At 33.3% G+C, this 26603-nt stretch overlaps 1 protein-coding gene across 20 annotated transcripts in view; it reads right to left on the reverse strand.

Annotated features, from left to right (window-relative positions):
• Positions 1-26603, reverse strand: part of ZBTB20 (zinc finger and BTB domain containing 20) — an 822970-nt gene that overhangs the window by 737246 nt on the left and 59121 nt on the right. The window contains exon 1 of one of the 20 annotated variants that reach the window (XM_064374636.1): positions 1214-1377. The exons of the other annotated variants lie outside the window; for them this stretch is intronic. The gene's annotated coding sequence lies outside the window, so the exon portion shown is untranslated. Of the gene's footprint in view, positions 1-1213; positions 1378-26603 lie in introns of those variants that run through there. 20 annotated transcript variants of the gene reach the window in all.

The following is a 26603-nucleotide window of genomic DNA, read 5'->3' on the forward strand; positions in this document are numbered from 1 at the left end:
GTTGAACAATAAGAACATATGGACACAGGGAGGAGAACATCACACACCGAGGCCTGCTCGGGGGAGGGGGGCTAGGAAAGGGATAGCAGGGGGTGGGGGAATTGGAGAGGGATAACATTAGGAGAAATACATAATGTAGATGATGGCGGGGATGGATGCAACAAACCACCATGGCATGTGTATACCTATGTAACAATCCTGCATGATCTGTACATGTACCCCAGAACTTAAAGTATAATAATAATAAAAAAAAAACCCATGAAATTATTTACCAACCTTCAACATTGTGATGTAAGACGAATGGCTGTCAATGACTCTTGATCTGCTACGTAAAGTTTCACGTTTTTCTTCTTGCTTAAACGACACCATAATGTATCACCTATGACTTCCAATTTGGGTTTATTTAAATTCAGTGACAGCTTAAAGGTACTTGGAAAGCAAACTGAATGAGGGATCCTTCCAGGCTTTTTACATTCTTTCACCCCCAACTAAGACAATCTTTCACAGTTGTGTAGCCCACACCTATTTAAACTGCAATTTGTCTTAGCAATTCACCTTTAGAAAGTCTTTCCAAGGCACTCACTTAAATCTTATATATCAACAACTCTTTATAGTTTGGAACTGATATTTCATCAGTTTGCATAATTAAATTACAATTGTACATTTAATTGGCATAAACAAACTTGAAAACAAACACAAATGACTCTAGATAAGCATAGCAGCAGGTAAACAGATAAAGAAAAACAAACCTTTTTTTTTTTCAGAGTATTCTGTTGGCCAGAAGCAGGAATAACCTAAGAGAGAGTCTACTGTATATCTATCATTTCCTAATCATAAATAATAGGTATATTAGCTTTCTGGAAGAATGGATTTACGATGGAGAAATACAAATAAATTTGGCAGAGAGGTTCACAACGCTACCAAAATTCTACACTAGAAAAGTAATACATTCCTTCTTATCTTTCTTTAATTACAAATTATAGGAGACTTCTTCACTGACAAAAACTAAGAGCACAAAATGCCACCCCAAACTCAATTCAGTATAAGAAGACTCCTACCCAAAGCATAACTATATACACTCACATACAAAAAAAAATTTAGTTAATAAAGAATCTAAGGTTTTAAGAAAGAAACTCCCTTACTAGAGAAAACCATCATCTCTTGGTGGGGAAAACTCTGAATTTAAGTTCAGGTTCAGGCAGTTACTACTTACTTGATGGGGTAAATCACTTCACCTCTCTAAGCTATAGTATCCTTCTCTGAAAAAAAAAAAGAGATAATAATAATGGTTCTCTCCTCACAAAACTATAGTCAGAAATATATAAAATAAAATACATAAAAACACTCTGCAAACTATCAATCATCTTACACATATAAATTGTTATTACTGGAAATCCTAGTTTATATTTTGGACACAATTTCACAAATGACAAGGCTGTGATTCAGAAGCCTAAATTACTTTCCTACTTACAGTGGCATGGATGACAGAGTAGATATAGAGAATTCTTGATTAACCAGGGAAAGAATATCATAGGCATGGGTGTGAGATCAAATGGAGATTTAAGGAAGTTAAAGGGCCCAGAATGAACTAATGCTGTATTGTAGACTGAGCAGAGATAAAATTCCAGAAGCCAAGGAGTGTTGTACAGTAAGTCCTGGCATGACTTTGGTGAGGATAGTAGGGAAGAAATAGAGAGATTAGCCAAAAAATATTTCAACTATACCAAATTAGTATTCCATCCTGCACAGTAAAATTTTGATGTCTTTACAAACTAAACAAAGTAGGGAATTTAAGATAATTCCTGTGTTTATGCTGTTTCTTTCCACTGGTCAGAATAATTAACCATAGGTTAGGAAGTTAAGAAAACAATAGGATAGACGTCAGTGAAGTTCAAGTACTTTAATTGGATTCCTTTGGGGACAGTTTGTTTCCCTTTCTCTCTGGCCATTAATCCAGCAGAGGAAAGTGATCTAACACAGCACTATGACATGAAGGGACAGACCCTGAGAGCCTGTCTCTCTATGATGACTGTTCTTTTGCATCCAGGCCGCCTATTGAAACTAACAATGCCTGCTGCTGCTGCTGAAGAGGATCATCCAAACTCTGAAAATCACACATCACACAAAGGGATGAAAGAATTCTTATTCCACAGGGTTTAGCTTGCAGCTGGTCATGCATGCCAGAGGGATGTGCCATGAGGATGACAAAAAAGCTTCCAAAGAGAATGGAAGGGGCAGCAGCCGGACATTCTGAGATACTCAGAAAACTATTCTTTTGAAACTAAGGCAATAAACTAGACTTCTTTATAGCAGAACTTTAGAAAGTCAGGGTTTTTTTTTTAATCTCTGCAATTCATCCACGTTAAAACATTCTTGTGATTAAAAGAAACTTGAATAATTTCTAATTGGTTATACATTTTTGAGGGTTTTCCATTTATAATAAGAGATCATATTATATAATTGTTTATTTTCTCCTCTGGGTTGGAACTCAATATCACTCCAGAGTTTAAAACTGTATGCAGGAATAGGTGTTGGGCTTTTCTGTAATTGATGTAGACACAACAAACAATAAATATGTTTGTTATACAAAGTAGCATGCTGGCTAAGATCACAGACTTTGAGGTCTCAGTGATGAAACTGATGGAACACTCACTGCATGGCATCAGGACTCATGTGTCAAGTAACAGTTTGCCCACAGGAGGTGCTCCAAATAGAATCAAGAGTCATAAGAACCTGCCCTACAGCTGCCATTACTCTTGGCCCCTCAGTTGGTCACAGCAAGGCATAATCTAGCTCTTAAGCTGCCTTGGATATCCGTGTCTAAAGAGTGTCAAAAGTAGCACCTAAAATTTTGAAAGACAATGCTGCACCGGGGCATTGGCCTTCTCTGATTAAAGTTCACTCATTCCTAGCAGTCTAAAAAGAACACTGGCTCTCCCTCCCTGGCCATTCCCCACTACTGTTTCAAAAAGCTCACTTTCTTTTGTTTATAGGATAAATGTGAGAGGCTCCTTTCATTGCCCTTAATGCTATACATAATAGACTTAGCAATCATTTCTACCAATTATATCACTGACTCAGAAGAACTCTGCATAACTAGATGTGTGACTTTGTGCAAGTTATTTAATCTCCTTTAGCCTTAGATTCTTCATTGGTCAAATGAAAATAGTATCTGTCTTATGAGATTGTTGTAAAGAACAGTAAGATAATATTTACCTCACAGTTTAGTTATGAGCACAAAGGGTGACTCAATAAATGTCAGTCATTGTCTATGTCATTTTCTATAACAAGAGTAACAAATAGTTCATGTAAGAAACTGAAATGAGAATTGGAACACAGTATCAAAAATATTTGTGTTATTGTTCAAATACTGTGTCATTTATTTCAGGTAGGATCACAGTTTAAGAAAAGCATTGCTTCTTCAAAAGATTACGTGAAAATAACACACTGGGAGAAATATTTCTTTTTCATATATTCAACTTGTTAGTTCTAATTAATCTCCTTCAAACCATTATAAACAAGTTCTTGTTACAAGTATTTTAACTTTTCAAATGGCTACTATTATACTATATTTTATGAATATATGTTTGGCATTGGAGGGTTTTCATGATTTTCCTGATATTTCTTATTCTTCACTCCTACCATCTCTTCCACTTACTCAGAAGCTCTTCCAGCCTCTCTCAGAAAGAGAAAACAATTTGAATGGAAACTGATACTATAAAAGCAACATTAAAATATATTTGGGAAAAAATGACTCTTACTCTAAGTCATGCTGTAGGTGCTGTACCATTCAATGGCACAAAATTAACTTTTAGCCCTAAGTCCATTATCAATAAATTCTAAAGACTACAAAAAGCACAGGGAAGGAAAAATATGTATATCTATAAACAAATAGATTATAATGAGGAAAAATTACATATAAAGAGATATTTATCATATAATTAAAAGTAACCATATACAATAAAATTTAACTCATAATAAATTTTTCCCTAAAAATTATAAAATATTTTAAATTCAAACTTAATTTTAGCAAATAAACTAAAAATTTACATAAATTCCTACCATTAATTATTTCTTTACATTATGAAACTCTGATCCCAAAGTTTTAAGCAAAAATCTTTCCTTCAAGTTGTAAAGAAGATTAAAAAAAAAAACAAAACCTACTATTTCATTCTAAAAAAAAATTGGCCCATAATTAGTGAAAATGTTAGTCATGTTTCTCATCTTTCCTCTTAGCAATGCCCATCCAATCAATGACTAGATCCTGTCAATTCTTTATTTTCACCATTATAGCCTAGAATCTTAAATAATCTAATTATTTTCAACCTCTTCTTTCATTCATGTTTATGCTTCAAGAATAACCTTCTATTAAAAAGAAAGGCTCAAGAAATTTCCCTTACCTCCTCAAAACCATAAATTGTTTACAGAATAAAATGTATCTGTAGCATACCATCCAGTTTTTCACAGTGTGGCACAGAACTACAATTTAGTTATTAAATAAATTTAAAAGATATTCACTAACTGCCTGATAGGTTCCAGAGTACAAACTTGATAATGGGTTGGTAGTAGTGACAAAGATGAGCCCCACAATCCCTGTTCTCAAAGAAGCCAGTTTAGTAGGGAAGCAAATAAGTAAACTAAAACTTGTAATGCCATTTAGTGAGTACAAAAAAGGTAACTAACTACACTGTGCTATCAGAATTAGATGTTAAGTCCGAACTCGTTGAGGAGAAAAGTTAAATAGAAATATGTTGGTTTTCTGTTTCTGACAATGATGAAAAGAAACAGCATTTACCTCCTGCCTTAAACAACTAAAAAACTAGACAAAATATATAAAATATTGGCTTATAGACATTGCACAACAGGCACAGCACAGCAATCGCTGAGCAAAGGAAATTAACGAGGTTATTCCCACTATTGCTGCAGCATACTACCTTGAGAGAGTTACCAGATCACGACTGAAGGAGAGAGAATCCTAACAGAGCCTGCTTTATCTAAAGTCACACTACTATCAAGGAGTGGAGCTGGGCCTCAGATAGGAATCTTTCTGATGGCAAAGTGCCCAGAAGTTTTAATTTTTACTCACCTTTACCTTTTTATTTTTTCTTTTGCACTACAGAAATAATACTTCAAAATTTAAACATTAATTCAGTGAATTTCCCCAGAGCCCAACTGTCCCGTCACATTAAAAATATTACCATCCTCTAAATATTGCATTACTTTGTGTCTACTGTTACATAATATTAACTTTCCTGCTACATTTAATAATAATTTTAATGTTATCTAACATTTATTGAAGCCTTACTACATTATTTCACATAGGTAAGAACACTTAAAATGAGATCTAACATCTTAGCAAATTTTAAGTGTACAATATTCTTAAGTGTGTGGTATTGCTGACTACAGGTACAATGCTGTACAGCAGATCTCCAGAACTTACTCATCTTGCTTAATTAAAACTTTATGTCCATTAATTAGTAACTTCCCATTTCCCCCTCCCTTCAGCCCTTGGCAAACACCATCATTCTATTCCTTGATTCTATGAACTTAATTATTTTAGATACTTCATATAAGTAAAACCATATAGCATCTGTCTGTGACTGGCTCATTTCAATTAACATAGTGTCCTCAGTTTGAGCCATGTTGTCCCATTATAGTATTTCCTCATTTTTAAAGACTGAATAATATTCCATTGTGTGTATATACCATTTTCCTTATCCATTCATCTATAGAAGGACATTTAGCTTGTTTCTACATCTTGGTTATTGTTAATGGTGCTGCAATGAACATGGGAGTGCTAATCTCTTTGAGATTCTGATTTCAATTCCTTTGGATAAACAACAAAGTAAGAATAGAAGGAAAGTACATCAACATAATAAGGGCACACATGAAAAGCCTACGTATCAATTTTTAATGGTGAAAAACTGAAAGCTATTCCTCTAAGATCAGCAACACAGCAAGGATGTTCACTCTTGATACTTCTATTCTACATAGTACTAGAAATCTTACCCAGGGCAATCAGGCAAGAAAAAAAAAAAGGCATCCAAATTGTAAAGGCAAAAGTAAAATTGTCCCAATATTAAACTTACTTATTAAAAAATTAAAATTGTCTGAATATTACCCCTCCCCCAAATTCATATATTGAAATTTAATTGCAATTGATAGTATTAGGAAGTGGAGCTTTTAGGAGGTGATTAAATCACAAAGGTAGATTCTATGATTTTATATATAGGAAACCCTAAAAACTCCATTAAAAAGCTATTAGAACTAATAAATGAATTCAGTAGAGTTGCAGGATACAAAATCAGCTGCATTTCTATATATTAACAAGGATCCATATTTAAAAAAAATAGAAAAACAATCCCATCTAAAACAGTACCAAGAAGAATAAAATACTTAGTAAGACAATTAAGGATATTAAAGATTATATACTGAAAACTACAAAACATTGACAAAAGAAATTAAAGATGGAAGATATCTTGTGTTCATGGGTTGGAAGATTTTAGTATTGTTACAATGTCCATATCCAAAGTGATCTATAGAGTCAATTCTACATTTCTATGATTCACGTGGAACCACAAATACCAGGAATAGCCAAATCAATCTTGGGAAAGAAAAAGAAAGATGGAGGCATCACATTTTATTGCTTCGAAATATATTACAAAACAAAAATAATCAAAACAATATGGTGCTGGCATAAAGATACACATATAGACCAATGGAACAAAATATAGAGCCAAGAAATAAATCTACACATAAATGGTCAACTAATTTTTTACAAGGGTGGCAAGAATACACAATTGGAAAAGGATAATCTCGTCAACAAATCGTGCTGGGAAAAACAGATACTTATATGCAAAATAATAAAATTGGACATTTATCTTACAACATATACAAAAATAAACTCAAAATCAATTAAAGATGGGAGGCTGAGAATCACCTGAACCCGGGAGACGGAGGTTGCAGTGAGCCGAGATCGCATCACTGCACTCTAGCCTGAGTGACAGAGCAAGACTCTGTCTCAAAAAATATGTATATCGATTAAAGACTTAAATATAAGACCTGAAACTCTAAAACTTGTAGAATAAAACATACAGGAAAAGCTTCATAACATTCACCATAGTAATGATTTCACAGCTGTAACATCAAAAGTACAGGCAACAAAAATAAAAATAAATAGCTAAGGCTATACATCAAACTAAAACCATTTGCACAGCAAACAACATAGTGAAAAGGCAACCTATGGAATAGGATAAAATATCTGCAAACCATATATCTCAGTGGTTCCCAACCTTTTTGGCACCAGGAACTGGTTTTGTGGAAGACCATTTTTCCAAGAACAGGGGGATTGTTTAGGGATGAAACTGATCCTCAAGCATTAGTTAGATCCTCATAAGAAGTGCACAATTTAGATTCCTGGCATGCACAGTTCACAATAAGATTCACACTCCCATGGAAATCTAATTCTGTTGCTGATCTGGCAGGATGCAGAGCTCAGGTGGTAATGTTCACTGGCTGGAAACTCAGCTCCTGTTGGGCAGTCCAGCTCCTAACAGGCGAGGGACCATTATTGGTCTGCAGCCCGGGGGTAGGGGGTTGGGAACCCCTGATATATCTGATAAGGGTTACTATCCAAAATATATAAAGAACTCCTATAATTTAAGAGCAAAAAGCAAAGAAACTAATAACCCAACTTTTAATAATGGGCTAAGGAGTTTGCTAAGGTCTAAATATTACACCTCCCCCAAATTCATATATGGAAACTTAATTGCAATGTGATAGTATTAAGAAGTAGAGCTTTAGGAGGTGATTAAATTATGAAGGCAGATCACTCAGGAATGGAACTAGTAATCTTAAAAAGAGATGATGAGCTGTTTGCCTTCCACAATGTGTGGGCTCAGAAGGCATCATCTATGAAGAATAGGCCCCCATCTGTATATAGAAACTGCCAGTGCCTTGACCTTGGACTTTCCAGTCTTCAGAATTATGAGTAATAAATTTCTGTTGTTCATAAATTGCCCAGTGTTTTCTTAGAGCAGCTCAGATTAAGAGAGACTTGAATAAATTCTTTAAAGTAGACATACAAATGGCCAAGAGATATATTTAAAAATATTTAACATCTCTTATCATTATCAGAGTAATTCTAATTACAATCACAATGAGGCATCACCTCACACCCGTCAGGACAGTTATTAATAAAACAAAAGACAAGTGTTGGTGAGGATGCAGAGAAATTTGAACCCTTGTACACTGTTGGTAGAAATGCAAAATGGTAAAGCCACTATTGAAGACAGTTTGAGTTTCCTCAAAAAATTAAAAATAGAAGTGTTACACAATTCAGCATTTTCTCTTTTAGGTATTTATTCAAAAAGAATTAAAATTAGTATCTTGAAAAGAGCATACTATGGTATTTCTCTAAATGCTGCATATGTACCAAATCATTTAATCCTCAAGACAACCCTATATAACAGATACTATTTTTAGCCTCAATTTGTAGGTAAGGAACCTGAAACACCGACAGGCTAAATAACTTGCCTAAAGTGAAATAACTAGTGAGTTTCAGAGCAGGAATTCAGAACAGAAAATCCAGCTCCAAAGTCCATGCATAAAACCTCATTGCTTCCCTATCTGAATCATCTAATAGACTTCTTAAATATAGAGGCAATTCATATAACTACAATCTTGTTATTTGTATATCTCACACTATCTAGAACAATGGGTTATTACTAAGAGATATTCTATGTTGTTTTTGATATGAATGAATTAATAAAAGACCAATATAAAGCTATGGAGGAATAATCACACTAAGTGCCAAGCCAGAACTCTGGTAAACCCTAAACTATATATAAAATGGGCCTAAAATTCTTTATGACAAATTATTCTTCATTCTCACATCTCCTCAGAAAGTTTATCCATAAGTAACTGAAGTTTTCACAGGTTTCACTGATAAGATCTTCACTCTTAGCTAATTTCAATATTGGAAAATTATAGACCATTATTTTATATTTATTTTAATGACCGTTAGGACACATATTTCACACATTTTAGTCTAAGTATAGAACAACATTAAGAATATATTTATATATTTGTGTGTGTAAGAATATATGTGTTTGTGTGTCTGTGTGTGTGTAGATATATGTATATACACGGAGAGTGAGAGAGAGAGAGAGAGAATATGGTGGTTTCAGGGAGTTGGCAATGAAGAAACCAGCAATGGTAATAACAAAATAGTAGGAATAAAAACAACTAACATTTTCTCAAACACCTCTCCAGAGTTAATGAGTATTACATGCAATAATCATAATTAAGACAGAAGTAATGGAAATACGTGCACATAGCTACAAAATACCATAATCTCATAATTAATCTTCAGTCCTTTGAGTCTTTTTTTTTTTTTTAGATGATGTCTCCCTGTGTCACCTAGGCTGGAGTACAGTGGAGTGATCTCAGCTTACTGAAACCTCTGCCTCCTGGGTTCAAGCCTGCCTCAGCCTCCCGAGTAGCCAGGATTCTCCTGCCTCAGCCTCCTGAGTAGCCAGGATTCTCCTGCCTCAGCCTCCTGAGTAGCCGGGATTCTCCTGCCTCAGCCTCCCGAGTAGCTGGGACTGCAGGCACCCGCCACCACACCCAGCTAATTTTTGTATTTTTAGTAGAGATGGGGTTTCACCATTTTGGCCAGTCCAGGCTAGTCTCGAACTCCTGACCTCAAGTGATCCACGCCCCCTTGGTCTCCCAAAATGCTGGGATTACAGGTGTGAGCCACCTCGCCCTGCCCTTAGAGACAAATCACAAATATTTATCATGAAGTTTAAGTTTTGTTCATTAATTTCACCCTATTCTTCATAAAACTCTGATATGCTAAACCTTCAATAATTCAATCACATATTATCCAAACTTTAAAAATAATTGTTCAAGGGACATATGTAATTTATATTACATTACATTACATTACTAATCGATACTAGTCATAGAGCGCCTACTATGTGTTGGGGAAAATACTAGGTGTTTACTATATTATCTTATTTACCCTCCATCATTCTAGTTTGGCTTTCTTATCTGCATTTTACAGATGAGGAAAATAGCTCAGAGTTATGAACTGAATGTTTGTGCCCAAATTTATACGTTGAAACCCTACCCCAATATAATGCTACTAGCAGACGGGGCTTTTGAGAGGTAACTTGGATTAGATAAGTCATGAGGGTAAACCCTCATGAATGGGATTATTGTTTTTGATATAAGGGATCCCTTATAAAAGAGATCCCTGAGAGCTAGCTTGCTGTCTTTCTACCAGAAACACAATGAAGAGTTAGAGGTCTGCAGCCCAGAAGAGGGTCTTCACCAGAACCCAACCAGGCTGGCACTCTGATCTTGGACTTCCAGCCACCAGAACTGTGAGGTTATAGCAGCCCAAAGTGACTAAGACACTCAAAATAAGCTGTCCATGGTCTTACAAAGATCAAACATTGTACTAGAACAGGAATTCAAATCTACCTTGGGCTACCACAAACAATAAGAAAATTTTGCAAAGTAGGAGACTGTAAAGTTAACATACAAAAATCAACAGCCTTCCTATACAGAAACAAAAGCCAGTTAGAAAACAGAAGAAAAGACCCTGTTTAGTATAAGAAGTATATAAGAGAGAGAGTAAATAAATAAGTGAATATCATACTAAAAGGTAGACAATAATAAATGTTTAAACCTAAAGCCAAAAGGAAAATTATAGAACATTTTAGCAAGACACAACAATTATTGAGCAAATAAAAATAAAAACAGATTCTTGGATAAGAAGATTCACCCTCATAAGAACATTAATTGTTGTGATGTTCATTCATAAATTCCTTACAACTTCAATAAAAATGCCATCAGGGTTTTTATTTTTCCTCAAGATCTGCTAGTTGATTATAAAGTTCACTTAGAATAAAAAGGAAGCAAGAAAAGCCAGAAAACACTGAAAAAGAGTAATGGTAGGAGTAGGGAGGGAAACTAACATTTTAGATATAAAAACACATTATAAAGCTTCTATAATTAAAATAATGTGATAATGTCACATGCATAGACAAGTCAATGGCACAGAATAGAAAAATATAAAAATACATCTGATTGTATAGAAAAACTGTAGGATACCATGCAAGTACTAGAAGAAACATTGATGAATTCCGTTACAAACTGAAATTGGGAAAATTGTTTCTAATTATGCTTCAATGTGATAATATGCAAGAAAGTCAACTAAGCAATGACATATTAAAGGCATATACCTCTTTTTATCAAATAATCATCATTCTCTGGATTCTATGTAAAGCAATACCTAAAACAGCCCTGGAATCACATAAATCTCAAAATTGTGGAGTAGAACCAACTGTAACATTTCCTCTTTCTTCATCATCATTTTAAACCCCAGCAGAAAGACCACAGTAATATAACCAAAACCCAGAAGAGCCTAAAACACACATCTGTAGGGTTTGGTTGGAAATAAATGACGCTCTCCTATATCCAATTCATATCTAAGACTTTTCCTTGCATTTCAGCATGATGATGCTTACTTTTTAACAGGGATTACAATCCTTGAATATCTCAATCTACCATTTATATTAAAAAATGCATAAGTAGTTTCTATGTGCTAGAGGGCAAGGGCCCTTAATAGATATTTAGATTTATCCTATAATAAAAAAAATAATGCAAATATATGCCAAATCTCTGTAAACAATATTTTCAGAAAATTTGTTGTAGAGAAGGACCCCTGGTGTCCAGCTGGATTTAAGCCAGTCTATAATATAGCTGTTGCCTTCGAGTCTATTATGAGACAGATCTTTACTTACCTTGAAATGTTTGAGTTCACCATAAAATATAGCAAGTTTCTAAAATGTGTAAAGATTATATTTAAGGATACAATATTGGTAATGCTACATTATTTCCAAATAAACATTTTGAGAAGCATGATATAGATTCTTTAACTGAATACACCATCACTGACTGGCAGAAATGTATCTCAGACAATAGTTACAGTGTCTGATTGGTGTCTCTGGAACATACAGATAGCACCTACAATTATAAAAATAAGTACTATATTCACAAGTGGCTTCTGGAAAAGCTTCTTTTAAAAAACAACATTAAAATGGCACATTGGCAAAATACATTACAGCCTTGCTGTATACTAACATTGCCTTGCAAATGAAAACCTGCACTATTCCTTATGATCAGGGTTTCACCCATTTATTTGGTTAATCATTCAAATGGCTAAACAGACCTCTAATTTGAAAATAAAAACCAATCGATGCAATCACAAACAAGTTCTAAAATTGCGGTTTATAAAAATTGAAATCTTGTTCTAAGCCAAAACACACACACAGTTACCTTTTCCTAATCAGAGCATTCATTTCTCCTCATTATGATCTCACAAGCACATTAAAATCTTATTAACATTAATTACTTCTAAGCGCCTATGTATGAGCAGTGACAGTCGTGAGTGTGCGTGTGTCTGGATCATATCTACATTTATATACCTTGCTGCACTTTGCTTATAAAACATGTGAAAATATTTCTGCTAACACCAATTAGCTAATTTCACACACACACACAGATAGTAAACTGCTGTCTCACTGCACAGCCTATCAGAAACCACTAAACATATGGACAAACGGACGGGAAAGAAAGCAGAAACACCTCTTGAATGTGAAAACTAAAATGTCTTATACTTGAGTCTGAATTGTTAAGGAGAAAACAAGTTAGGAAAACAAAATAACAAAAAATGCCAAATAATTTAAAATGATAAAACCAAGCATTCTATTTTCTACACAGATGGGTTCAGTGATAAAATGATAGAGACAAAGGAAAACTGGCAAGCAAAAAGCAGCTAACACAGGAGAAATATACAGAAACGAAAATGTCCTTCCTAACATGTATGTACATGGACACACATGTACAAACATACACTTTTCTGCTCCTCTTAAATATACTCATATTATAATTTAAATAAAAACACTATAAACTTTGACCATAGGGTAATAGCACACTACATTTCAAAATCAAACAGGTCTATCCTCACAAGCAAATAAATATTCCTGCTCAAACTAAATACTTTCTGAATTCTACTTACACTAAGAACAACATACACAGGAGCCATTAACACCTACAACGGAAACTCATTTTAAATGCAAAAACCTAGGCAGTTATAGCCACACATATTATTCTTAACTCTTTGCTTCACAATCTCCTTTTCTCAGCATCCAACTATTTTATCATTCACACATACACTCCGCCAATTTGTGTCCTTCTTTGCCTCATCATCTGTCCTTCATTGGGAATATTATTAAAGAATAACTATTGATCATCACATCCACATTTTCTTTTTCAACACATGTGCCTATCTTCTCACAGCCGAGAGTTTGGAAATCCAAAGTCCTATTAGATCCAATTATCTCTATATCCACATATTCTATCCTGAGTCTTTCTGCCATCTTTAATTTTTCTTTGTTGCCATTAAACTTTATTGTTTCAAAAAGAAAATACTTCAGAATTCCTTATGAAAAACACCAAGCATTAGCCAAAAACTAGTCTGTATTCCATAATAAAATTTTTAGTGAGGAAAACACTTAACCTCATTGGACTACAACACCTATGTCTGTAAACAAAGGAGAGTAAAAAAACTTAAACATAAGAGTATTATGCCTGATTACATTATTTTAGAACATTTGGTTGTGAATGAAATATAGAAAGAATACAATACATTCAACCAGCCAGCACAATTAATGTTCAAGTTGACTTAAGCAGTGAAGCTATAATTAGAGCTCATGCTATAATTCCAATTTTCTACCTATTGTCTAGCAAGCTCACTGGCCAACAGCATAAGGGTCAATGACCCATAGCAATATAGGTTGCTTCACAGAGATGGGCTAGCTACATGATAAAATTCTAAGCGCTCTCTCTGTAGAGTAGGATATATATTGGAGAAGAAATGATAGGGAGCAGAAAGAGGGTTTCTAAACTTTAATGAAATAGTATTAAAATAGGTGACATTGATATTAATATAAAGTTTAAATGATAACCAAGAATATACTGTATTTTGTTTTAGTTTAGTATTATTCAACATGCTCATAACTGAACAAAGTTTAGTGGATATTCTCTGTGAAACCTAAAACCTGCTAATATAAGCACTATTAGCTAATAAAGTGGTAAAAGTTTTTTCATAAACTAAAGAATAGTAAAATAATGCTACATGCAATAAAATGGTATTTTAAAATGAGCAAGAGTTATTTCAAGTAATTTCCAGTTTACCATAACAATTTACAAATTAAAATCATCATCCTTATGATGTTTACATAGACTTTGTATAGGTCAACAGGCACAGTACTATTTACTATTTGTAAATATTCTGAATTAAGCAGGCTTACCATACTGCATGAAGAGTGCCCTTAAAAAAAAAAAAAGCCTAGGGAACTAAGAAAATAAAAATTCGAAAACCTAATAGAATTAGTAGTTGCCTGTCATAACACAATAGCACTCTATACTTGAAAAATACATTGATTTTTAATTAGTAAACACTGAAATATTTGTTTATAGGCCATTTATAGCCCACTAAACAAAATCTGGGAACCAAAAATTAGAGTATTAACAACAATTGCCAAATGTAGGTCTAACAGGTTTTTTTAAATATTGAAATAAACAGATCAGTGAAAAAAATATGAAATTTGTTTTTTAAAAGATCACTTTATATTAACATTTTCAAGAACACACTGCATTAAGATAGATCCCTAATGATCAGAAAATTATGGAAAATGAGGAGCGACTAAAGTAATAATCTTGAGTAAATATAAAAAGTATCATCATATTAATCAGTTAGCTATGCTGCAGACAGCATCCCAACAATCCACTGACGTATGACCAAGATATAACTAGCAAAAAGTGCACAAATAAGTTGAGACTTAGAACCCACATTCTCTTTCATAAATGCACCATTACAAACTGCAAAGATTAGGTGGCCAAATTTCAACATCAATGATTCGCTATGCATTTGAACCAGATCTAAGAATCATGGTCTTTATTTTCCAGTAAAAGCTAATAAGCTGAGACTTACTTAACTCTTTACTGTTTTGTTTTGTTGTTGTTTTTTTTGTTTTGTTTTTTAAGCTTCTCAAGGAATACTGAAATCGAAGACTACATGTGAAAACGATAGTTCGTCATTTTCAAAAAAAATATTCATCCAGATTGCCCTCCAATCGGTGAAATCTGAGATGTCTAAGGAGTCTTCTTTGTGAAAGTCTTACAAATATATCCAAAGATGTTGAGTCCCATATGGCTCTGATAAATGAAACCCGTTATTCTGAATTTCAAGCTCTTCTTTAAATCAAAACACTATTGGGTGAATTTGGTGCTCATGAAATAAAGCACTAATTGCGTGGCCTAACAACACTGAATCCTCTGCCTAGCAGACATTTTAAGTTGTGCCAAATTGGTTTTGGGATGTGAACAAATATCCTGGAGCCAGACTCTCTCACATGCACAAACTACTCCCTGGAAGTAAGTTGGACACTCTTGGAAACTGCATTAACTCTTTCAGGCCACCAGGGAACCTAATTCTCACTAAAAGGCCTCTTTTAAGGTAAACACAAGTCATTTCATCTAAAGTTAAACCTATCTAAGAGGTAAAAGAGCAAAAACTAATTTGTGGCTAAACATTAAAATGTCCATAGACATGAAATAGTCCCTATACCCCAATGGATGCTTTTTCAAATGTAACCAGAACATTTTATATGGGCATAATTTCCAAGACATTAATAAGAGTTGTGTGCATTCAGGAAAAGAAATTCATTTTAAGCTTAATATGCCACATTTGCCTTAAGCCAAGTGATAAGAAACTTTTGTTTCTTTGGTAATCACTCTCAGCTTATTATATCAGGAAATTTCTTTTGAGTTTTTGTTTCACCACATAAAATATGATTTCCACACTAGAAATTTTTTACGGTCTTTTTGTTCTGGTTCAGAAAAAGGCCTACAAACATGAAGCTGAGAATTTAAATGGTAATTAATCTAATCTAATCCCATCTCCCTCATACTTAAATTTAGGAGTTCATAAAAACAATTTTTAAAAGCACCTAAATATAAGAAAAATTTACAAAAATGGACTTTGTATTTTTTTTAATTTCTTCAGCAGTAATTTAGAAATAAGTTGTTTACTTTGGTAGTGCATTTTAATTAAGCATTTTATTTGCAGTATAATGAAAGCACAGCATTTCTTTCCCCTTTTATCTCACTGATAACAATCCTGGATTATATTTGTCCTCAGGATTATCTAAACTAACTACAATTTTACACTTTTAGGTCACAGTCATTTTGTCGCTGTCATTCATCTTTCACCTTAAAGGCTTATGTTATGAAGATAAAGTAAAAACTGCTTTTTTGGGGGTGGGAAATAGCTAAATGCTTATGAAAATGGTGTTTCTCAGTCATTTCTAGTTTAAGCCTTCTATTTCTTAGAGAACCATATTTATTTTGTTCTCTAAGAACAATTGGTATGAATTTAAGAGTATTACTAGAAACCTATGTTCCATCTCCAACAAAGCTTTATATTCTAACAATTAGCCTGCATGTGCTGCTGCTATTGACTCTTAATAATATATATTAAAAAAAAAAAAAAACAGCCAAACAGCCTTGTCAGCCAATGCTAAAATGAAAGTAGCTGCTATTTGCAAGTAGACAGGACACAGTAAATCAAATGTGTGTAGCTGCTTCTGGCTTCTATTGGTTCAAACTACAATTCTTAGAATGGAGTACAGACTATGGGTGTGTCAATATGAAGGACAGCTACCTGATTTTCATTGGAGTTTCACATCTCTGAATAATTCACATACTTCCAAATGAAAATTTGGAGGATCTGATAGTCCACTGGTCTGTGTGTGTACTATGTCTGATGTGATGGCATCACTTCTAAGTTCTGTTGCATATTCAGTTAGTTAGCTGCTGGTAAGCAAGTAAAACTCACATTCTAGTAGAACTTGTTTGATATCTAGAACCTTACTAAGCACACTAAGGGGTAAATTGTAATACTCAACAGATACCACATTAAAAAGTTTTCAGTAATTTTTAAAATATTTATCATATCAGTGAGAAGTTGTTCCAATACATACTCACAACTTAAGGTGATACTAGGGCCAAATAGCAACTCTCCCCTGTCATTCAAGCACAGAGGCTATCTGGGGCAGTTATAAACTTTATTGAAGTCCAAAGTTGTGATTCATATTTCCACCATGGTCCTCCTTTCCAGCCTAAATCCATCTAATGATATCAATTTAGGAGAAAAAGACATTGAAATTTAGCTTATGTTCATTTCAAATATCTCAGATAAACTGTAATTAGGAGGTAAACATAAAAATAGCCTATCTTTTAATAGGTGTCCATCACATTTTTCACATTTAGCATTCTGCCATGAGCTCAGACCTATTTATTCAATAACATTTCTTTTTTCTAGTTCTATGTTCATTACTGACATGATCCAAAAGGCTTAAAATGACAAAAGCCAAAAGGCTTAACATGATGGACACTGTCCTTATAGCTCAACTAATTCTAAATGGTTTTGACAATCTATATATATTTAATAACTAGCCTTTACACCTGAGATTATCAGCAGAATAATTTTTTAGATGTTAAAAGGCAGTAGCCAAAGAAGAGGAGGAAAAAAAAGCTAGGTAGGGATATTAGAGGAGCATCTTTATCAACAAAGGAACTGGATTGTCCAATTTCCTCACTGGAGAAATGAATAACCTAGTTCCCAGTACCAACCCCAGCACTGAAAACTGCTGTGTAACTGTAGGCAAGTTATTTAACGTCAATTGGCTTCTACTTTTAATCTGTGATGCAAGGGTAATACAGTTTCAGGTACCAATTGCTTCCTGCATCCCTATATTGGCTAGGATCTTTAAAAAATTATTTCCTGGCCAAAACCTCACCCACATGCCATCAGTTATTTTCCCTCCTTTTTCCTGTCTGCTTTGCCTCTGCAGGGAAATAAAATTAGCAGTCAAAGTTAAACATGCCCAGTGGGCAAGACAGACTTTGGTTTAAGGAAAGGGATGGAGTAAGTTGTGTTAAAGTGCTTATTTGGCCCCAAAAGGTTCATTGTTGGGATACTACCTCCCACAAGTAGCTCCACTGGAATTTTTCTCAGGAAAATGGAGAACTGTTTTAAGATAGACACACGGCCTTTAAGCTGGTCTCAAATCAAAATAAATTTAGGATATTCAAAAAACGCCCTACAGGATTTTCCCTGTGGAGCCTAAATAAATCACTGACCAAATTTTCCAATTCATACTCTGCTGTTAAATGGGACTTTCTGCAAAATCATGGTTTAATTTCCACATCTGAAAAAGGAGTATAGGTAAAGTTCTTCACTTTGGGTTTTTATTCTTCTCTCTTCTCTGATAGTATTCTAAAAGAATGCCATTTGAGAAAAGACCACTTGTAGAGAAGAAAACTGAAATACAACTCCAAATTTCCAATAAACTTGAAAGTCTGTTGAAGACAAGACTACATCCCTGGTTAGTGATTTTGTGGGTCTTTCTAAAAAAAAATGTACCTTTTGATACATAGATAGGTGTTAAGAATATCCCAAAAGTGTGTACATATCTAAATTTATAAAATCATAATTATTTTCACACCTAAAGGATATATTTCAGAGCCCTTACTGCATTTTATTGCATATTAATAATTTGCCTATTATTAAATGTATAAAAATATATAAGTATTACATTTTTAGCCAGTCATACGGAAAAAGTGAGACACTGTAAAAGTTTGTATACTATATGGTATACATTTGCTGCCATTTTATACTATGAGGCATTGTTTTTTCAGACAAAAACATTAGAAATACTCAGGAATCCGTTTTTAGATTTTATGAAGCACTGAGGCATTAATGCTGTTAACATCTTCAATGGATTTTAAATGCAAGCCAATTATTTTAAGACCAGTAACAATGGCTATACCATAAAATTGTTGTGTTTCACAGTGTGCCATAATAGATAAAATTGGAATTTTCCTTCAAATAATCTGTCCCATCCAAGAGTTTTAACTCAGATAAAAATATAAACAAAAGATTATTCACTTCAACTTATTTTCCTAGAGGATTGTGCATTATTAATTTCAAACTTTACAAGATTTAAGAAATTACTGGACCGATTAAGGGAGGCAAAATGTTTTGTTCCCTACAAAGGAAACAAACTTAATTCCCACAAAGTTTAATTAGTATTTAGTGGTTCAACAAATGGAGGAACAGCCTGATTCTGAAGACCAACTGCAAAGCAGAGTCAGAAATTGTATATACTACTGGTTAACTTTGTTGTGAAAATTAGAGTGAACCAGAGTTCAATCCCAGTTCTGCCACTTACTAGATCTGCAATCCTGGGCAAACCACTTAACCATTCTAAATCTTTCTTTCCTTATCTTTAAATATGGTTAAGAAATACTTCATAGCAAAGGCATAGCAGTTAAAAGAGATCACATAGGCAAAGTTCCTTAACAATTCATTAATTATGATTATCACTACACTTTAGACCCCTTCTGACCACTGAGAAGACTTGAATTCTAGATCCAGCTAAAAATCATTTTCTTAATAGAAAATTTTTTTCAAAATTCAATTTACATGGTCTAAGCAACAATTATGATAGCATGTCAGAGGCTAACGTGGTACCCTAAGTTAGACATTATTATTTAACACAATGGTCACCTGGTAAAAATTTACTGAATGAGAAAAAAATATAATAGGATGTAATAGAAAGAACAGAGACTAAATCTTGGCTTTGACTCTTAGCAGCTGTGTGAATTTGGCAATTTTTTCTGTAAGCTTCAGTTCTTTCATCTGAAACATAGGCAGAAAACCAGTGTATGTAACAAAGTTGTTGTATGCAAAGATTAAATTAAACACTTTGTGTGAAAGGTACTTAGTAATATCTTGTTTCCTTAATTTTGGCATTACAGGACAAGAGTTGTAATTGGTTTTCAAGCGCAAACTTTTCTTACATAACAGTAACAACTCTGGCCTCCTACATAAAGTAAGATTATGTTTAGTTAAGGAATAATGTGAGAGATGAGGATAAATTCAGGTGTGACAGTAAATATGTTTTAACAATATACCCTAGAAACAAAAGCAATGATTCTCAAACCTTGCAATATTATTAGGATCTTTGGGGGTAGCTTTTGCAAAATATGGTTGTCCAAATACCAGTCTATAGACACTCCAACTTTAGATATGTGGGAGTGAACTTAGGAACCTGTGTATTATAAAAGCCCTTGGGTGATTATGACATATAATAATCAACTAAAGTCAAGTTTTCTAAAGTATGTGGGCCAGCTACAACTCAGGATGCCTGAGTTCCATTCCATACCCATTAACAATGGAGCTCAGAAATTTGAATTTTGACCAAGATCCGAAGAACGTCTTATGTAAACTAAAGTTTGAGAACCACTGGACTAGACTATGGTAAGATAATATTGAAAAGGATATTTTCATATTTGGTTATTTAAACATTTTTGCCCTCTGTTTTAAAATAAATATTACTGTCAAAAATTATGAGTGATGAGTAAAAATTTTATCTAAAGAAAATATTAGTTTTAGAATTTATTATTACAAGTTTCAAAATCAAAACAGGAAATAGAGATAACATTTTAAGTCACCTCAAGAGGGTCTACCAGCACAGAAAAGTATTTCACCTAAGAAATGCCATGAGTTTCAGTGTTTCTTAAATTTGTGTGTTTTGCTTTGATTTAGTTTTTATTATCCATTCCTTCTTTAATTAGAGCAGTAATTACAATAAATAATATTTGTACACTGCTTTACCACTTATAAAGAAATTTCATATATATTAACTTAATCCTTACAATAACCTTGTGAGGTATATAGGAAGGGTAACATATATTATCATATCTCTCCCAATAAGAAAACTTTCTTAAAAAGTTTATGCAACTTGCCCAGTCATAAAAGTCTGCTGGTGTTTATAGTGATATATGGACTGAAACCTCTAGATGTAAGTTTCATATGAGATTGTGTGAAATTTAAAACTTAGGATTCATTTTCAAGTGTTGCGAATCAAAATCAAAATAGCCTGAGAGTCTCTAAACTGCAAGTAGGCCACAGTCCTCTACCAGCTGTGAGTTCATCTTACTATATAAGTTTATTATACTTTATTTATTATATGGTTAAAGAATAGAAGGAGAGTGGAGCTCAATTAACCAAAAACAAATGAACAAAAAAAGCAAAAAACAAATAAAAAATTGGAATACTCATCCATTAGAATACTATTTACCCTGCCTATTTGCAATTCAATCCCCTATAAGCCCTTTGCCTCAGTTTTCTCTTCTAAAACATGAAATATCAAATAAGGACTTTCAAAGGCTAGCAATTTAATTTTCAGCTATGACGGTACTTTAAAAAGTGAAACTAAATATACAGCTAGAATAATTCTAACATTTGCCCATCCCTACAAAAATCCTGTCAAATCAACTAGTCCAGTCCACTCATTTTACACATAAGAAGTAGACCTAAAAAACTTAATTATGTTACCCCAAATAATAGCAAATTTGTTGTAAAGCTGGAATTAAAAATTATCTTAACACCAAAGTCAGTTACAATACACACTTGTGAATAGGTAATGTCTTGTTTTCAAAATCAAAAAGAGAAAATGGTCATTTTTACTAAGAAAGGAAGAAGGTAATTTATAAAGGGATGTTTAGGCAGGATGTGGTATCAGAAGGTGTTTTTCCAAAGTAAAAACGCTCCAAACTTATTTTAAACACAGAAATGTGTATGTATTTTATATATATAAAACATATATACATATATATATAAAACAAATGAGAATATTATAAACTATCTAGACATAATCATTTGTTTAGACCTCAAATATTTGCATAGCTCTGTGCTGAATGCCAATAGAAAGTTCTGGAGTATGAATAAGACAAATGCTATCCTCGAGAAGCTCAAAGTTTAGTTGGAAGATGTGCCTACAAACAATGGCAATGGCAATACAATGTGAAAAGTGATATTGCCAAGCTATGTATATAAAAATTGCTGTGGGAATGTGAAAGTAGGAGCACCTCAATGTCTGAAATGATTGAGCTTAGATGAGTATCTCTGACAATCCCTGTCTTCTCCATTTCCAATTCTAAATTAAATACATCCCTGTTTATGCCAAGAATTGTTAAAGAATTTCTGATACACCCTGGTAGGAGAAAAGTAGTAAAGTGCACACATCCTAACTTTTCCTTGGATATTAAGAATTTTCAAAGACTAAAACATATTATAGAATTTTGGTACAGCTACTACGAAATCAGAGCCTGAAACAATTTGCCAAATTTTTGCAAATTGTCCTGTCCTTTTTTTTTTTTTTCACTGACTCATGCATCAGTTACTTGCACAGCAACAGGGACACAAGGTGGCACTGTCGTGCTGACATTCATTTCAGGGCCCTTTCTAAATGGACAAATTTGAAAGAAGCAAAAAAGACCCTATTGTGACAACTAACACCAGAGTTGTAATACTGGCCTTCTTCTGGGTATACTAACATTAACACCGGCCTAAAGAGGAGTATTTTGCACTTCATGAATATCACATCATGCCTATATAGAAATAGGACATACTCTCTGATGACTTCCAGAAAATGTCATGTATGTATTCACAGAAATGTCCAAAGGCATAGAGTGCAGCTTTGCCATTAGGAAGTCAGAAGTGAACTGCTTGCTAGGCAAGGCAGTGGACACGGATCGCCTCTCCATCTAGTGGCCAGTGGAGAGGAGTGGAGCCATAGTAACCATGTTGCACTTCATTCCATTAAAAACGGTCTTTTTACCAAATCACCCATAGGCAATTAAGTCAGTTTGTCTGACAAACGACAATTTTTGGTTTATGGCATTCATTCAATCATTAAACAGACTCAATAACATATTATGACGTCTATTGAAGTTAAGAAAAGTCATCACAAAATTAAAGTGCCTGTGCTCTGTCAAGTCACATAAATGTCCTTTATTCTTCCCTTATTACCAACCCTAACTTTTCTCCATTTATTTGTGACTTACAGGTAGAAAATACAAGCAAGATTATCTATATATGTAGCTACTTGAAATCACACACTCTTTTAGATGAAATAATATTTCAAAAAGCTTTTCCCCTTATTTTACAGGAAGGAAACTGAGAGATCATGATTTATTCAAAGTCACAAAGTCAGAACAAAAAACCAGACCTCCAGATTTAACCACTTTAAATCCATTTTGGCATTGATTAATACCTCCTGATTCCCCAGAAAATGCTTTTTGTACCACAACATAAAGTTTCTTTCAACATACCAGGAAAATAGTTTCTTAAAATGTTTTTTATTCATATATTTTTAGGCTAAGGTGATATGAGTGAAACTATTGTATATAGGCCTAGCACATCTTCATATCCATAGGTATATTTTGAATGTGTTATAAGAACACAATTATTTTTATATTTAACAATTACATTCAGTCAACATTTAGAAAGCAAAAAAGCAAGTGAGGTAGGGAATAGGTGGAATGTGTTGGTCAAAATTACTATACAAAAATGGTTTCAGAAAGCCATTATGTGAAACAAAACCTGAATCCATTCAGACTTCTAGAAGAGTTGTTTTTTGTTTTGTTTCATATAAATCATTTGACTGTATTTTGTTTTTTAAGAGGAAACACACACATTTATTCAGCTAATCACTTCATCTATTTTAATTCAGCACATGATGCTGTTTGGGGGCATATTTTGGGAATGCTTTGTTGGTAAAGCTTCTTATCAAAACAAATGAAATCTGTCCACCAACTATAAAAATCTGCTCACAACTTCAGACTCAAGAATTAAAGGCCAAAGGTATGAAGGAAACCTGGCAGTGGATGTTCTAGAAATGTGTTAGATGTTTTGACTTCCTTCTATGATCTTCTTTGGTGGTACCACTGGAATCTGTCTTGGGGTGCAAAGGGAATTTAAATAGATCTGCTTTAGACAGATGCAAAAATTAATGCTGTACAGAGAATGCAAATGCCTTTTAATGGGAGTTAGGGAAAAAGTCTTTTTATTTCATTATACTTCTAAATTTTGAAGCTTCAAAAGCATGAACCTCTTTGCTACTCTCAGCTTTACCCCTGTACCCTCAGCTTTATCCCTTTATATTATCTCAATTTATCTCTACTTGTTTCTTAATCATCTCTAGTTGTCTCCCTTCTAGAAATGAGGTGACGGGATGAAGATCATTGTTGATTTGGAGAACTAGAGAAAGTAAGGACTACTATAAAAAGTAAGTTCTTTCTGCCTTACCTAAAGCTAAGGTAATAAGTGCAAATCACCAAGAAGATGGAGAAATTAGCAAATATGTTCAGAACCAGAGTATATGTATTGGGCCAAGAAGAATTTTAATGTGTATTTAAGAAGAAAATAAAACAAAAAATGTATAAAGTCATCCTTACAAACTATTTGCCTAGTGACTATTTAAATAATAATTGAGATGAACAGTTTCTCACTGTTTAAATGTCTTGGTGCCTAAATAAGGTATTTTTGTTTATTTTAAATGACAGCCACATAGCTTTCACATACACATATACATCAACCAGAAAAATTATATAGCCTGGAACATTTCTAGTTTTCTGCAAATAATAGCTTTTTCTTTTTTACTAAGTTTTAAGTCGCTACCCAAACAAACTGACAACATTAATTTTCCCTCAATTACATTCCATTTACAGGAAAGAAGCTTATACTATAAAAGGATTTGCAACAACAAATCACACTTTAATTACAACAGTAATTCACAGAAAATTTTTGAAAAGAAATGTAAAAATGACAAATATCTAAGCTAACTCAGTAAAAAACAAAAAAGTAAAGACTTCTAAAATTAGAGAAAAGTAAAATTTAAAAAATTTTAAATGTTTGATTTTAAAAAGTTTAAATTAAGAATTTTCCCAATAACAAAATAGTACTACCATATATAAGATTCATAATTACTTCCATTTCTACATTTTTAGTTTCCATCAATTGGGCATCTTTTTGATATCCCAAAACCTCAACCTCATACCATAATTTTATATTTAGTGAATGTAAATCTTTACATTAGTAATGTAATATGAAAACTTTCAAATATATTGACCTTTTAAATGTATAATATGAACAGTAAATTCATCATATCTCAAAATACAGAAGTATTCAGTGTCAAAATTACTTCCAATATCAAGAAGATAAACATATTTTGCCATAATTACCACATATTCTATCAGAGTTTCAAAGGTAAGACTGAATGTTCAGAATTAGTAATAAAAAAAAAAGTTCTTCTTCCATCGGGGAACTAGATAGATCAATGAACTCACAGTCCTTGTTCCTTGTCTCGGTATCCTCACTTGAAAGTCAGTAGCCAGCTTTCCCCAAGTTAAGACAATTACAAAGGTTGTGCTGGTTAACTGAACTACAAAACACCAGGGCTGGAGTTTCAGTTGAGTTTCAAAAGAATCCAGAAAGGCAAGCTCCATGTCCTCAAGCTGATTACTTTCAAATGAACTATAGAATTACTAAAAAGCTTGATCTTGGAGTATAAGAGAGCTTATGAAGTCAAAGTCAAGCATAATTTTTTCACAGTTTAGTACAGAAATAGAATGTCACTTATTCATTATTACAGTTGAACAGCTAGAATGGCCAAAAAAAAAAAAAAAAAAAAGCCCTTTTTCTTACAAGTCCTTGAACGCTGTTTCTAAAACAACTGGCTGTAGTGGTTACTACATACATGATAGTAATCATAGATAGCATATTTCCTCCCACAGCCTCATCAGTTTGCCTATGCTGAACTAGAACTAAGGAACTCAAGGATATTTTGATATATTAAATTGTCATCAACATTATTTGATGATTAATATATAATATCTATGTAACAGGAAAACATATGAATTCAGGCATTCTCTGGAATATCTAGGATCTGTATATTGCCCTCAGGCTTTTGGTAAAGAATAAAATTGATCTTGCAAGTTTATTTGACATTGGCTATAGTTCCTGGGGATTTTGCAAAACACCAGAATTTGTTTAAGCAATAGAACTATATAAAATGAGTTTTTCAAGAAAATTACAGGTTTCAAATTTTGTAAAATACCTACACACATATACATGACTTGAAAGCTTGGAGTAAAGTATCAAATGGTAAATGCTGACTGTATTAGCATTGCAAATAATCCATAGTAATTGTATAAAATAACCAAAATGGCTTACACAGTATAAAAAAATTATTTTAAAGGTTTTGTTTCTAATTTAACAACTCTGGCAGGTACACATTAGTCTGATTGCTAGTGTTTATTGTCCTTGATGGAGGGTAAACTGTTCTTACATAGGCAATAGTTGATTCTATAATGTGCCTGTAATAGTTACATAGCCATGCAAATGAAAATACTTAAGAGTTTCTTTTTAGGGCTTTGTGACTTCTCATGGTAACTTAGATCCTCACTGGTTAAGAAAGTGACAAATGAGGATACTATTTTACTTACGTTGTCCAGTAAAACATGTTTTCCACCAAAAATGTAGTCTGTTAAAATATATTTATAAAGTGACCTCCAAGATAAGCCAGCTTTAATGTCTGTTTTCAATATTTAGA

This window comes from Aotus nancymaae, unplaced genomic scaffold, assembly GCF_030222135.1.
Source record: "Aotus nancymaae isolate 86718 unplaced genomic scaffold, 86718_ANA_hifiasm-v0.15.2.pri h1tg000011l, whole genome shotgun sequence".
In the NCBI taxonomy this organism is placed as follows: domain Eukaryota; kingdom Metazoa; phylum Chordata; class Mammalia; order Primates; family Aotidae; genus Aotus; species Aotus nancymaae.